The sequence below is a fragment of the Helianthus annuus genome, chromosome 5 (genome assembly GCF_002127325.2).
Source record: "Helianthus annuus cultivar XRQ/B chromosome 5, HanXRQr2.0-SUNRISE, whole genome shotgun sequence".
NCBI lineage: Eukaryota > Viridiplantae > Streptophyta > Magnoliopsida > Asterales > Asteraceae > Helianthus > Helianthus annuus.
The window spans coordinates 140,057,718-140,069,518 of NC_035437.2; the positions used below are offsets into that span (position 1 = coordinate 140,057,718).

At 33.7% G+C, this 11,801-nt stretch overlaps 1 long non-coding RNA gene across 1 annotated transcript; it reads left to right on the forward strand.

The window, feature by feature from the left end:
• Positions 1 to 3,584: 3,584 nt before the first annotated feature.
• On the forward strand, positions 3,585 to 4,012 carry LOC110938687. Its single transcript, XR_002591592.2, has 2 exons — positions 3,585 to 3,705; positions 3,791 to 4,012. It is a non-coding gene; the product is annotated as an uncharacterized LOC110938687 (long non-coding RNA).
• Positions 4,013 to 11,801: the final 7,789 nt, after the last annotated feature.

Consider the following 11,801-nt stretch of genomic DNA (forward strand, 5'->3'; position numbering starts at 1 on the left):
GAAGTAGGTTATACATAAAATTATGATATCGATTAGTTTTGAGCCAAAATGAGTACCCTAAAGTTATTGGTGTCTGATTTGTTTCATGACACTATGATATTAGTTTAAAGATTAAGCACACATACTAGCGAACATGAAATGGACATTGTGCTGTAAATTAAGTATGTTAGTACTTGAAGAAATTATGGATTTGAATACCCTCGGTATTCTATTATCTATTAATATTCATTGGCGCAAGTTGGATAACTAACTAGAAGACTATGCATGCGCATCTACATGTGGTGCGATAATCAAAACTTGGTGAGTTGGTGGGGTTGTGGTCTCATGGGGATTAAAAAATTAGAGTTATCTGCATACAAAGGGTTTGAATTTGTAGCCCAGCTTCTTGTTAAAAAGGTGAGGAATGACTCTTGGATTTGTTGACAAACATACCATAATGACCAATAAAGCTACTCTAAAAAGAGTGCACGATCAATTCTACAAAAGTAATTCCTTACATATATATGAGATTATGAGGCTCATGCAAGAACAAGTCAATCAATTTATCAATAATATTGTGGTGAACACCGGTAGCTTCACAATCATATAAGAACTTAACATTTTTTCACAAAAAGAAAACCAAAAAAGCTAATTGACAGCAGTTTAAAAGAGATGATTCTTATGGTAACATATAAATAATCACCTCGTAGGGGTCATAACTCGTGATACACATACTTACAACAAAACACAACAAAACACGTAAGACAATTTAATTTTATGCTTGCAAAGTTATACATAAAGCTTCAGAAACACAACAAAAAATACCTAAGGTAAAAAAGAACAAACAAAAGCAAGTTTTTGGCACTTTTTAAGGTTTAGGAAAAGATCAAATGCAAGGGAAAATAAAACAATAGGCGCGTTAGCGGTTAGCTCATGAAGCGGGCATCGTATCCATGAGAATTATGGTTAGGGCATTATGTCTCTTTGATTGTGCAATAAAATCTAAATGGTTATTTGTTTGGGAAAGAATACTATGGGTGGTCATCAATTGTACAAATTCCATGACTTATAACATCCAATCAAATTCCGCCATGTCATCAACCATTATTCCATTACCCACAATCTTTTTTAGTGGAAATGTCAATCACTCACTACCACACCCAACAACTTCTCCCCTAACCAACAATTTCCCTCACAACACTCAAATTATCAGACGTTAAAAATAGCACGCGTTATAAAAATGGGAGCGTGAAAAATGGAGGTGACGATGGTGTTTTGTGATTGTCCACGCGTTGAAAAGTTCCACCGCGTGCAAATATTCCACCGCCCCGGGTGGCCTAAAGCAAATGAAATTGATTATGCCAACGTTAAGGTTTCATGGTGTTTCTTTGTATCACACACGTGATAGATATTTTACCAACACATCCTATTCTCCCAAAGGCATTTGTCAGCTTTTAAATCTAATTATTGGTAACTTTTTGAGGATTTTCAGGATCACATATTTTAATTTTAATTTTATCTGTTATTCATTTTATGACTAGAATTTGGTAACGTTTTAACAAGTGAAATCAAAGAAAAAAATTAACACGCAATAACACGATCAGTTGCTCAAACACACGGACGACTCTTCCCTTTAATTTAACTTCGATACGCAAATCATAAAGTAAAAGATTCCAACAAAAAGACTTATAAAATAAAAATTTAGATGAGGATTTATATAACATCCTATACAAGCAACTATTTGAAAACAAATGCTAACAATTAGAAATTGAGACCATAAAAGATAAATAATAAACTTATTCTGTTTTGTTATGAATTGGATTTGAAAACTTAATTCACACGTTATTGCATCCAGGTGTCAACTCAAGCCCAACCGCATCCTCAATCTAAGACGTCACACCTCTAGTGATGGCTCATGGTTTGCCATACCCACCAACCTGCACTTTATCCGCGTTCACGTGTCCAAGCCTTCGTGAAATGAACATTTCCAGCGGCATCTCAAATCTTTAGCTTGTGCCCAAGCCATGATCCTCCCTTTCTTCACCTACCTTCCCAGCCACGGCTCTTGTTTTCAATTTAGTCCGCACAAGGCCGGTTATGAGGATTCAAGTGCCCTGGACGAGCCCGAAAAAAGCCCCTTAGACCTTAAGAAATTAAGTTTTATAAACCCAAATTTTCTTCGGCGATTAACGTTATAGGAATAAACATAGCAAAATCATAGTATTAGAATGATATACCGTAATAGCTAACTGATGGTTCGTGAAGCTCTTCTAGTATTCTTGATAGCAAATTGATTGATCACTTCTTTGTAGTTTATACTCTCCAAGATTTCGTTCTCTGTAGCTATCATCGTCAATCCCTTCTGATCCAAATTCAAAACCATTAACAATTACACAATTTTACAAATTAACAATTATTCAATTAGGGCTCAACAAAATACATAACTACCCTTAGTCAATCAAATCTAAATTCTGAAATTCAAAACCATTAACAATTAACAATTACTAAAGTAGGCTAACGAAACACCCAATTTGGGGCTCAACAAAACACGAAATTTTAACAATTTACAATTATTCAATTAGGGCTAAATTTTAGGATGTAGAACAAAAAAAAATGTCGTGACTGGTGCGTGGTGGCAGCTACTGGTGAACCGGTGCTCATCGACGGTTGTGTGGGGCTGTGGGCCGGCGACGATGGTCGCTCTCGCACTCCCTGATTTAGACCGCTATTATTTTTAAATGTCGTTATGACTTATTTCCTCTATATAATTTATCAACTTTCTTTCCGCACACATATTTACTATTCAATTTCTTTTGTTTTGATTGGTTCAAACTCTCTTATATGTTTCTCACATTCTCCACTCTCTATTTCACACACATTTGCTCAATGCTAATTTATTATTATATAATACTCTAATTTACAACATTTCTATGCTTATGGGTGTTGTAAGTTGTGCAATTTGTTGGTGTTTTGTGCATGCAACGGTTGTACAAAAGCATTATTTACAAGTACCTTCCATCTTATCACACAACAAGAGAGATTGCAAGTCATTTCTTTTCAGGTTAGAGAGAGACACCAGAGAGAGAGAGAACTAAACGGAGTCGACGCGTCTTCGGCGATTGGCCGAGCTCCGGCGCGTGGTAGGCCTCAATCAACTGAACCAAGAGTAAGGAATCTCATGGTGGTGACGGAACGGTGGTGGTGATGTTTGCAGATGTGGTGGCTAGGGTTCCGGTGAACCTAGATGGTGCGGTGGCGTACAAACGGTGGCAAGAGGCTATAGGCGCGATTGTTGATTACCTTATCCAGTTTTCAGGTTTTGAACCCTCCAACAAGGTAACAATTCTGACAATATTGGCTCTTCTGATTTAGATCTATGTTGGTTCGATGTTGTTGTGCGTTCTTGAATATAAGCCTTATTTTTTGGATGATATCTGATTTTATTGTTTTAGTTAACAATGGTAATTTGTACCCTAATTTTTTGGGGTGATGGCAGTGGTTTGAGGCTGAGGTGACCCATGGCCCATTGTTGTGGGACTTTTTAGCAACATCATGGACGCCATCTCGCAACTCATCGTCTTATTCCAGCGGATGCAGATGAGGTTATTTTTGTAAACTCAGTTTTTTAAGCTAGGATGTTTATTTACGTTGATCTAATGGAATGAGTCGAAGAGATTTACTTTTGAGCCAACACTGAGGAAGGGAAGATGATGGGAATTAATAATGGTAAATCTTGATATAAATTTTGCCATTTTCTCAATTTAATCTATACTTTTTTTTTCTTCCGTAATACTACACCATTCTGTGACAGATATGCATTTGGCAGAAAGGGGTGTCGGAATTATCACCACATTATCAACATAGTAACATGAATTTGACGGCTGGACCGTAACGGGATATACAAAAATAGCATTGGGTTGCATGTGTGAAAGGAGTATGTTGTAGGAATAGTTTAAGACAACTCAACAAGATTTTAACCCAGTACATAGCTTAATGGTGGCCAAGGCCAGGTTTGTTTTCTTTTTGATATATTTGAAGTTTTGATTAAAACATGTGAATTAAAAAGCACCTTGCACATTCTCATTATAGCCGCAGAGAAAGATATGTATTGTTGTTCAGTTAAATCGAAGTGCGAAATTGAAATCGAAGTTGTTAATTTGTCTTGCTGTAGTAATTTGTTTTATTCAAGCTATTGATTGTTGAAAAGGTACATTTTTTTATTGCCCAAATTATAACCACGATTTTGTTTGTTCTTTGAGTTTTGTTGATCTTGAAGATACACAGAAAGCATCAAAGAAAACTTACAATCACTATGCTAACTGTTAATTTTTGTCATCATTTGTTGATCTTTCAAAGTTTTTTTTTATCTTAACTGTTAATTCAAGTTGAAGTATCTACAATTGTAAATATCTATTTGTTATGTTCATACTTAAAAGTATTGTGTAGGAGTGTAGGTTTAGTCTCATTGCCATATGAGTTACTTCTTTATCATTTATGATCCTTGAAGCAAAAAAGCAATCTCAACCAGTCCCTTTTTAAAGAAGGATACAACATCTCTTTTATAGATAAAGTTGGATTAAGATAACTAACTTGGCCAAGATGTTGGAACCGAAGATGAACGCACTATGACACGAGTAGCACACCATGATCTAAATATCCAGATGGGTGGGTCGAGTATTCCATTTAACTTGAATTTGTAAAAGGGCCTCACGTTTCTACTTTCGTTTTGGGCCTCCAAAATAGTTGAGTCGGCCCTGGTGACTGGGCCGTGTCAAAAGGTTTGAAAACCATATAGGATGATCTCAAGACACTAAGGAAGAGACCAAAGTCATAGTCATTAGGTAAAACATATCAAAAGGTTTGTAAACCAAATCAAAAGATCGGAATGAGGTTTTGCTACAATACTTTGCGTACATACATGTTTGTATATTAGTTTGTAGGATCATGGTTTATAGTTATTTAGTATTTATAGCATATTCTGCAAAAGTGTGTATAAGCTTGCATTTGATTTCCACTTTGAGGATTATATTTATGTTTTGCTTTTTGTCGAACATGAATATCATTATTTTATTGATGGCATTATTTAAGCTACTTTTTTTTTCAATTATAACCTTCGCTATTATCAAGAATTGGTTGGTCATATGAAAACGGTTTTGGATTGAAAATGTCTTTTTGTAGAACAAGTGGGTTGAGTTGTGTTGGGTATTGATCCATGCATTCTATTAGTTTTTTTTTGGTGATTAACCAGAGTTTCTATCAAGTAGTTGATATATTTTATTTTCTAAAATTGGGTTTTTCAAACGTCTGATATAAAGTTGAACCCCGGCCGCAACGCGGCGGGTGCTCCTTCTAGTTTGTTATATTATATAAATATATAAATTTAGTACATTCTTCAGGTAAACTTATTTTTTATACAAAATACAATTTGTTCTTTAAGTTTTGTGTCTATCTATTTATTAAATTATGTGATTATTAGGGATGAGATTTTTTACCGAAATATCGGCACCGTACCGAATAATCATAAACAGTACCGATATCGGTATTAGAATTTTTAAAATTCGGTATCGGTAAATAACAGTATCGGTACCGGTAATTTTTTGGTAAAAAGCGGTATTAATACCTAATTTTATTAAGGGTTTTTTTTGGCAAATATAGTTAATTTATCATAATCTTGTACTAATATAAAACATAGCCTAAACCTAAAATATCTTATTTTCTATTCCAAAGTAATCTACGTCCTGCGATTAATCAAAAATCGAAAGCCATCTTCTTCAAGGTATTCAAACTTCATATTAATTATCATTGCTCTCCTTTATATTTACTATTAATTATCTTTATTCTCCAAAGCCATCTTCTTCAAGTTATGAATTATGATGCTTTTTTAGACGTGTTGGAATTTGGATGTTAAAATGCGAACCCATGTATATTTTCCTTTTGTTTTTTTAGTTTTTACTACATACATTTGTCTAGTTTTCTCACTATATATTACGCTCGTTCAGTTAATAACGGATGGATGGATTTACATGATATTTTTTTAGGTAAACCAATGGAAAACACAAAAGCGATACCAATGCGGTAAAATACCGAAATACCAGTACCGACACCGGTACCGTACCGTTGCCGAACTAAGAAATTTGGTACGGTATTCGGTATCCACTTTTCCTCAATTTCGATAACGGTATTATTGGTATCGGTACTGGTACCAATACCAATCTCATCCCTAGATTATATTCGGTTCTTAAAGCGGGTTGACTGGTCCGACCCATTTGATGATCCAGATTTACAAACATTATTTTGTGGGTTGTGTTCCTATTTTTTGGGTTTTCTATTTCGTAGTTTAAATTTGGTGAGTTGACAACCCGTACCGTTTGTGCGTGATTCACGTTTTTATATCTATTTTTGTTTAGTTTAATGGTCAATGTGCGGATTCTAAAAACTCGTTAAGTTAATGAGTCATTATTGGATATTTCACATGTGGGTTAGGCTTTATGGATCAATAATGGCACTAAGTTTTTATATTCTAAATTTTTAGGTATTTGGCCAATAAGTTTTTAGGTTTTATATTGGGCTAGGTTTATTTTTAATTTTTAAGTATTGGCTAAAATGTATTTAGGCATTACCATTTAATATATATATATATATATATATATTAAATGGTAATACCTATATATATATATATATATATATATATATATATATAGAGAGAGAGAGAGAGAGAGAGAGAAAGTCTAGGAAGGAATAAGATTTGGACATGTGTCATTGAGGGATTTTAAGTAGAAGGGCTATCATATAATTTCACATTTTAATTTTATTTTTGGAATGTATCTTCATTAACTAAAATTCCAGGATTTTCGGAATTTTTATTGTTTTCGAATTCAAATCTGCAAGTCAATGTGTTTATCTGAAACTATCGGCATGTTCTTGGTGATGTGTTTTACCAGTCAGAGAGGTTGAAGTCAGTGTGTTTTAACAATCTGAAGTCAATATATAATCAGGTTGTGTTTTAACAGTTATTTTGCATTTTAACACTCTGAATGTGTTTTATGTTGTTGTCTATGTCACATTACATCATATTGTGTTTTTTGATGATTACATTACATCATAATGTGTTTTACAACAGTTTGTTTTTATACTGGAGTTTAACAAATCGGATTATGTTTTAAGTCAGCAGATTTGCTGGAGGATTCTTGATATTGTGTTTTAACAGCAAGCAGATTCTTGACATTGTGTTTTAACAGCAAGCAGGCCATTGTGTTTTAACAGCAAGCAGATTCTTGACGCTGTGTTTTAACAGCAAGCAGATTCTTGACGCTGTGTTTTACATGCCTCTCTACAATCATCAATTAAAACAGAAAAAACACACCCAAGTTACAAGCAGATTAAGACCGAAAACGTATATGCACTTCAAGAACTTTAATCACAACACAAGATATGAATACCTAGTGAAGAAAAGGGGTATCAACAAGCCTTGGAACCGAAATCTGAATGCTTTTAGGGTCCTATTTTGCGTCGCCAACAGCAAGGGGGAGTAGAGATCGCAGGTTTTATTATGTTTAGGGTTGGATTGGAGAGAGAAAGAGAGAAAATCAAATCAATAATGGAGAGAGAGAGGGAAAATCCCATGAAAGTAGGGATTGCAGTTATCTAATTGATTTAAAAAAACGGCCATTTGACAAAATTGCCCCTATTCATTTAAAACAATCAATTAATTAAAGGGTTAACTTTGTACAATAGTAACCAAGTTTCCAGAGTGTTCTAATTAGGTCACTCATAATTCTTTTTGTTCCAATTAGGTAATTCAAGTTTCACTTGATGTTTCAATCCTAGATATTTTACCTAAATAGAAGGTCATCCATCCTACATGGCATTTAATTAGGTTTTTTATTTAAAAAAATTGTTGACATGGCACATAAATGCCAAATGGACTAGAAAAAAATTGAGAAATATGTTTAAAAAAATTTTAAAAAATTGTGGAAAAGTTAACAAAATGCGATTTTTTTTAAATTGTAGAAAAGTTAAAAAAAATGCGAAAAAATTAAAAAAAATGTGATTTACCCTATTTTTAATATATAAATTAATAAAACCTCCTAAATCATTTCGTTTAAATTACTAAAAATTATGAAAGTTTTATTAAAAAATTAAAATGGGCCAAAAATTCAATTGCTTTTTACCAAACCCTTCATACTACTAATAATACCGATTCATGAACATCACTTTAGAAATAAGGATATGATGGGCATAGTACCTAATTGTTTGTTTTAGGATTTGTAATATTTGATCGTTTTGGGTTTTGGGTTTTGATTTATTATATTTCTTTTATTCGATTTCATGTCATCATGTTTTAAAAAAAAAGATTAAATAAATGTTATGTAGGACTATGACCTGCTATTCAGGTAAAATATCTAGCATTAGAACACCAAAATAAAGTAGAATGATCTAACTGGAACAATAAATTTTATTAGTGACTTAATTGGAACACTCATAAAACTTCATTACTATTCTGTGGTATATTCCCTTAATTAAACTCAAATATTACAAGATTGCCATTGATTTAATCTCAACCCTTAAACACACCAATCGGATGGACCAGATCGCTTTCTAGACTTTCTAGGAAAAACACACTTTCCGTGCGAACCCTACTATATATATATATATATATATATATATATATATATATATATATATATATATATATATATATATATATATATAGGGTCAGGATTTAGAGAAAACGCTCAAAAGTGTGAGAACAGAGAGAACGCTTATGGATCGTCAGATCAAAACAATCTATGGACTAGATGACGCGATGGCATTTTCGTAAATAAAATCACTTTTATTAATCTGGCGCGCTTCATTAAGGGTAAAAGGGTCTTTTGACTTAACATAAAACGCCAAACTCACGCTATTAAAATCCCACCTCGACACACATAACACACTTCATCATAATATAACGCCATAGATATAAAACGCCAAACTTTGTTTTTAACCGATAAAGCTGAACAAACAGTACTAAAATGACGGAACTTTATTACTAGCATTTACTGTCATAAAAACCGCGCCTAAAATACGCGCCAATAACTTCCTATATAAACAAACTCTCATAACTACTAAAATCCACACCAAAACCACAAAAACCTATATTTTCCTCTATACCATTCATCTTATAAATGCCAAAAAAAACCAAAATATCAAATATTCAAATCCATGTTTCTTTGATATACACTATTTTCTCAATAAACTTTCGCTCTATGTAATGAGCAAGATCCTCAATATAAACGCCAAAACATACAAAAACCACAAAACTTCAAAAAAGCCATTTCATGGAGATTCTGTTTTTGTTCTCTATAAAGTTTAGCTAAACTGGATGGATAACATTGTTACACATCTTTCTTGACTGAGGATTAACAATGTTATCCATTTCGTTCAGCAAGAAATTATTGAGTTTAGCACGACCAAAATTAGAAGTTTATGGAAGTTTTATTTAGTGGCGTTATTGTTTTTTTCTTTGGCGTTTGATTTCCTTGCCCGATCTTATATTATTTGTTATTTAACTTCGAAGTAGCAAGTTATGAACAAAGAGGTAGAAAAAAGAAAAAGATGCAAAAAAAAATGATTTAAAACGCCAAACTGAGAAATGTTGTGTTCTATGGGATTGAAATAAAAAAAACGCCAAACTACTCTACATTGGCTCTCAAATACCATCTGTATGTGTTATGTAAGAATGAAAAATACAAAACGCCAAACTACTCTTCACTGGCTCTCGAAGACCTTGTCGATCTTCTTTTAATTACGGCTTGTTTGCATGTTGATGCGTAGTGTTGTAGGATCATTTGCACGACTAAACGAGTCGTTCAGAAGAGATCTCGTCCAATACAAAAGGCGGAAACAGATGTATCGGAGTTATTTCAGCTGATTTGCACTTAGAATCACTTTAATTGTCTCTTGTATTGATATCGGATCGTATTACAATGCTGGAGACACTTCGGCAGAGCTTCGCTACCGGAAACCAACTGGTTACAAATGAAATCTCAAGTCCACTATTTATAGGGAGACCAATTCGCATGGAACAGGTTCACACGAGTTGGCCATTTCGTGCGAAATGGCCATTTCGCATGAAACTGGTCACTTCGCATGAAACCTCTCTTTCAGCTCAGTTTCCCGTTTTTCTCGTTCTACGTGACTTGATCTATCAATCTAAATACAAGACTCAATACAAGACGAAGTCGACAGACATATGCACCAACAGACTCCCCCTTGGATGTTGACGAAGTCTTCAGTGTCGAGTCTTCAAAGTCTTCAGTCTTTATCAGTCTTTTCGCTCTCTCCAAAGTATCTGACATTGTAAGCATCCTCAATCTTCTCTCTTCGCTTTATCAGCATCAACAACTATATTCCCCCTTGGATGTTGATTCCATAAATTTTTCAGTATCAGCAGCTTCTATCTCGAGCTTTGTTCCAAGATCTGAATCTGGCTCTTACGTCCTCAGACTCCCCCTTTCGATAAGCTGGGATCGCAGTCTGGAATTCACTATCTACACAAACTCTACCTCAAAATAAATTTCACAAATTTAAAATTTGACAAATTTAGAGATCAACTTGTAAATATCGTTCAATCATCAACACTTTTTATCAAGTTCAAACTTACTTTTGGGTAGATTTATTTATAACAAATTTCATTTCAAAACCATTTCTCATTTCAAACAAACTCTCCCAACCTATTGTTCATCATGTTTAGCACTCGAAACTTTGAATATCAGCTTTCTAACATCAGTTGTCGAAAAATAAGATGAAATAAAATCTTTTTGATTTTTCAAAATTTTATGCTAAAATACAATCTTTTTGCATTTTTGTTTTTAATGAGAAGCAATAAAGAAATATTTACAGACAATATTTTTGTGAGTTTGTGTAAGAGGATCATATCAGTTTATAAGACAAATCACCAACACCGTTAAGCTTTAAACATTTTAAGTTCTAAACGATTCACTTAGATTGTCAGTATACTGATCCACTTAAATTTTCACACAAAGTTCAACTGTTTCGAGATACGAAATTAGTGTTTTAATGTACTTAAACTTATTCGCGTGTCCCACCTCAGAATATACTCCCGTATCCAGACTCCTATATTCAGTCTTAGAGGTGAATGTACACTAATGATATCTGTAAACGGGTAAATGCGAGACCATGAGAGCTCAGGTTAGAACTTCCATTCAGACAAAGAGATGATGGCCCGTCTTTAAGGTGTGTCCCGTTTGGGGATCTTTTCTTCAACAGCACATGATTAGCATTTTTCAATGTTTCATCATTTTTTATGCTGAGGGTGGGCTTTATGATTAAAGCAGTGAAGAGTATTATACGAGGACTAGGTTATTGCTTTCGCAAAATCAGAAGTCCTGGTATAATACCCCAGATATCATCACGCACAAAGACCTAGTATGTCAGAAATAGAAAGCCCTTCAAACAAGATTTCAGGGGTTACCTATATATCCGAGAGATGGTCCCCACGAAATAAGTAAGTATTGATATTTAGGTTTATATCTCGAAAACAATCTACTGAATGTATAAAAACCTACTGGCACATCCTCAGTGAGATCGCTTATCACATTTGACTTTTCAAATCTTTAGCGTGTTGTGATAGTCCACTGATATACTATCATTTCCTCTTTTTCACAACAAAACTCGTTTTAGATTTTATCAATGTTTTTTGCTTTTTCAAATTTTCTAATGTTTTTGGATTTTCTGAAATTTCTTACTCCCCCTAAAATTCAAAACCATTTAAAGAAAATTTGACAAAACGATGTGAATTGCTTCAATTCTCCATTAAC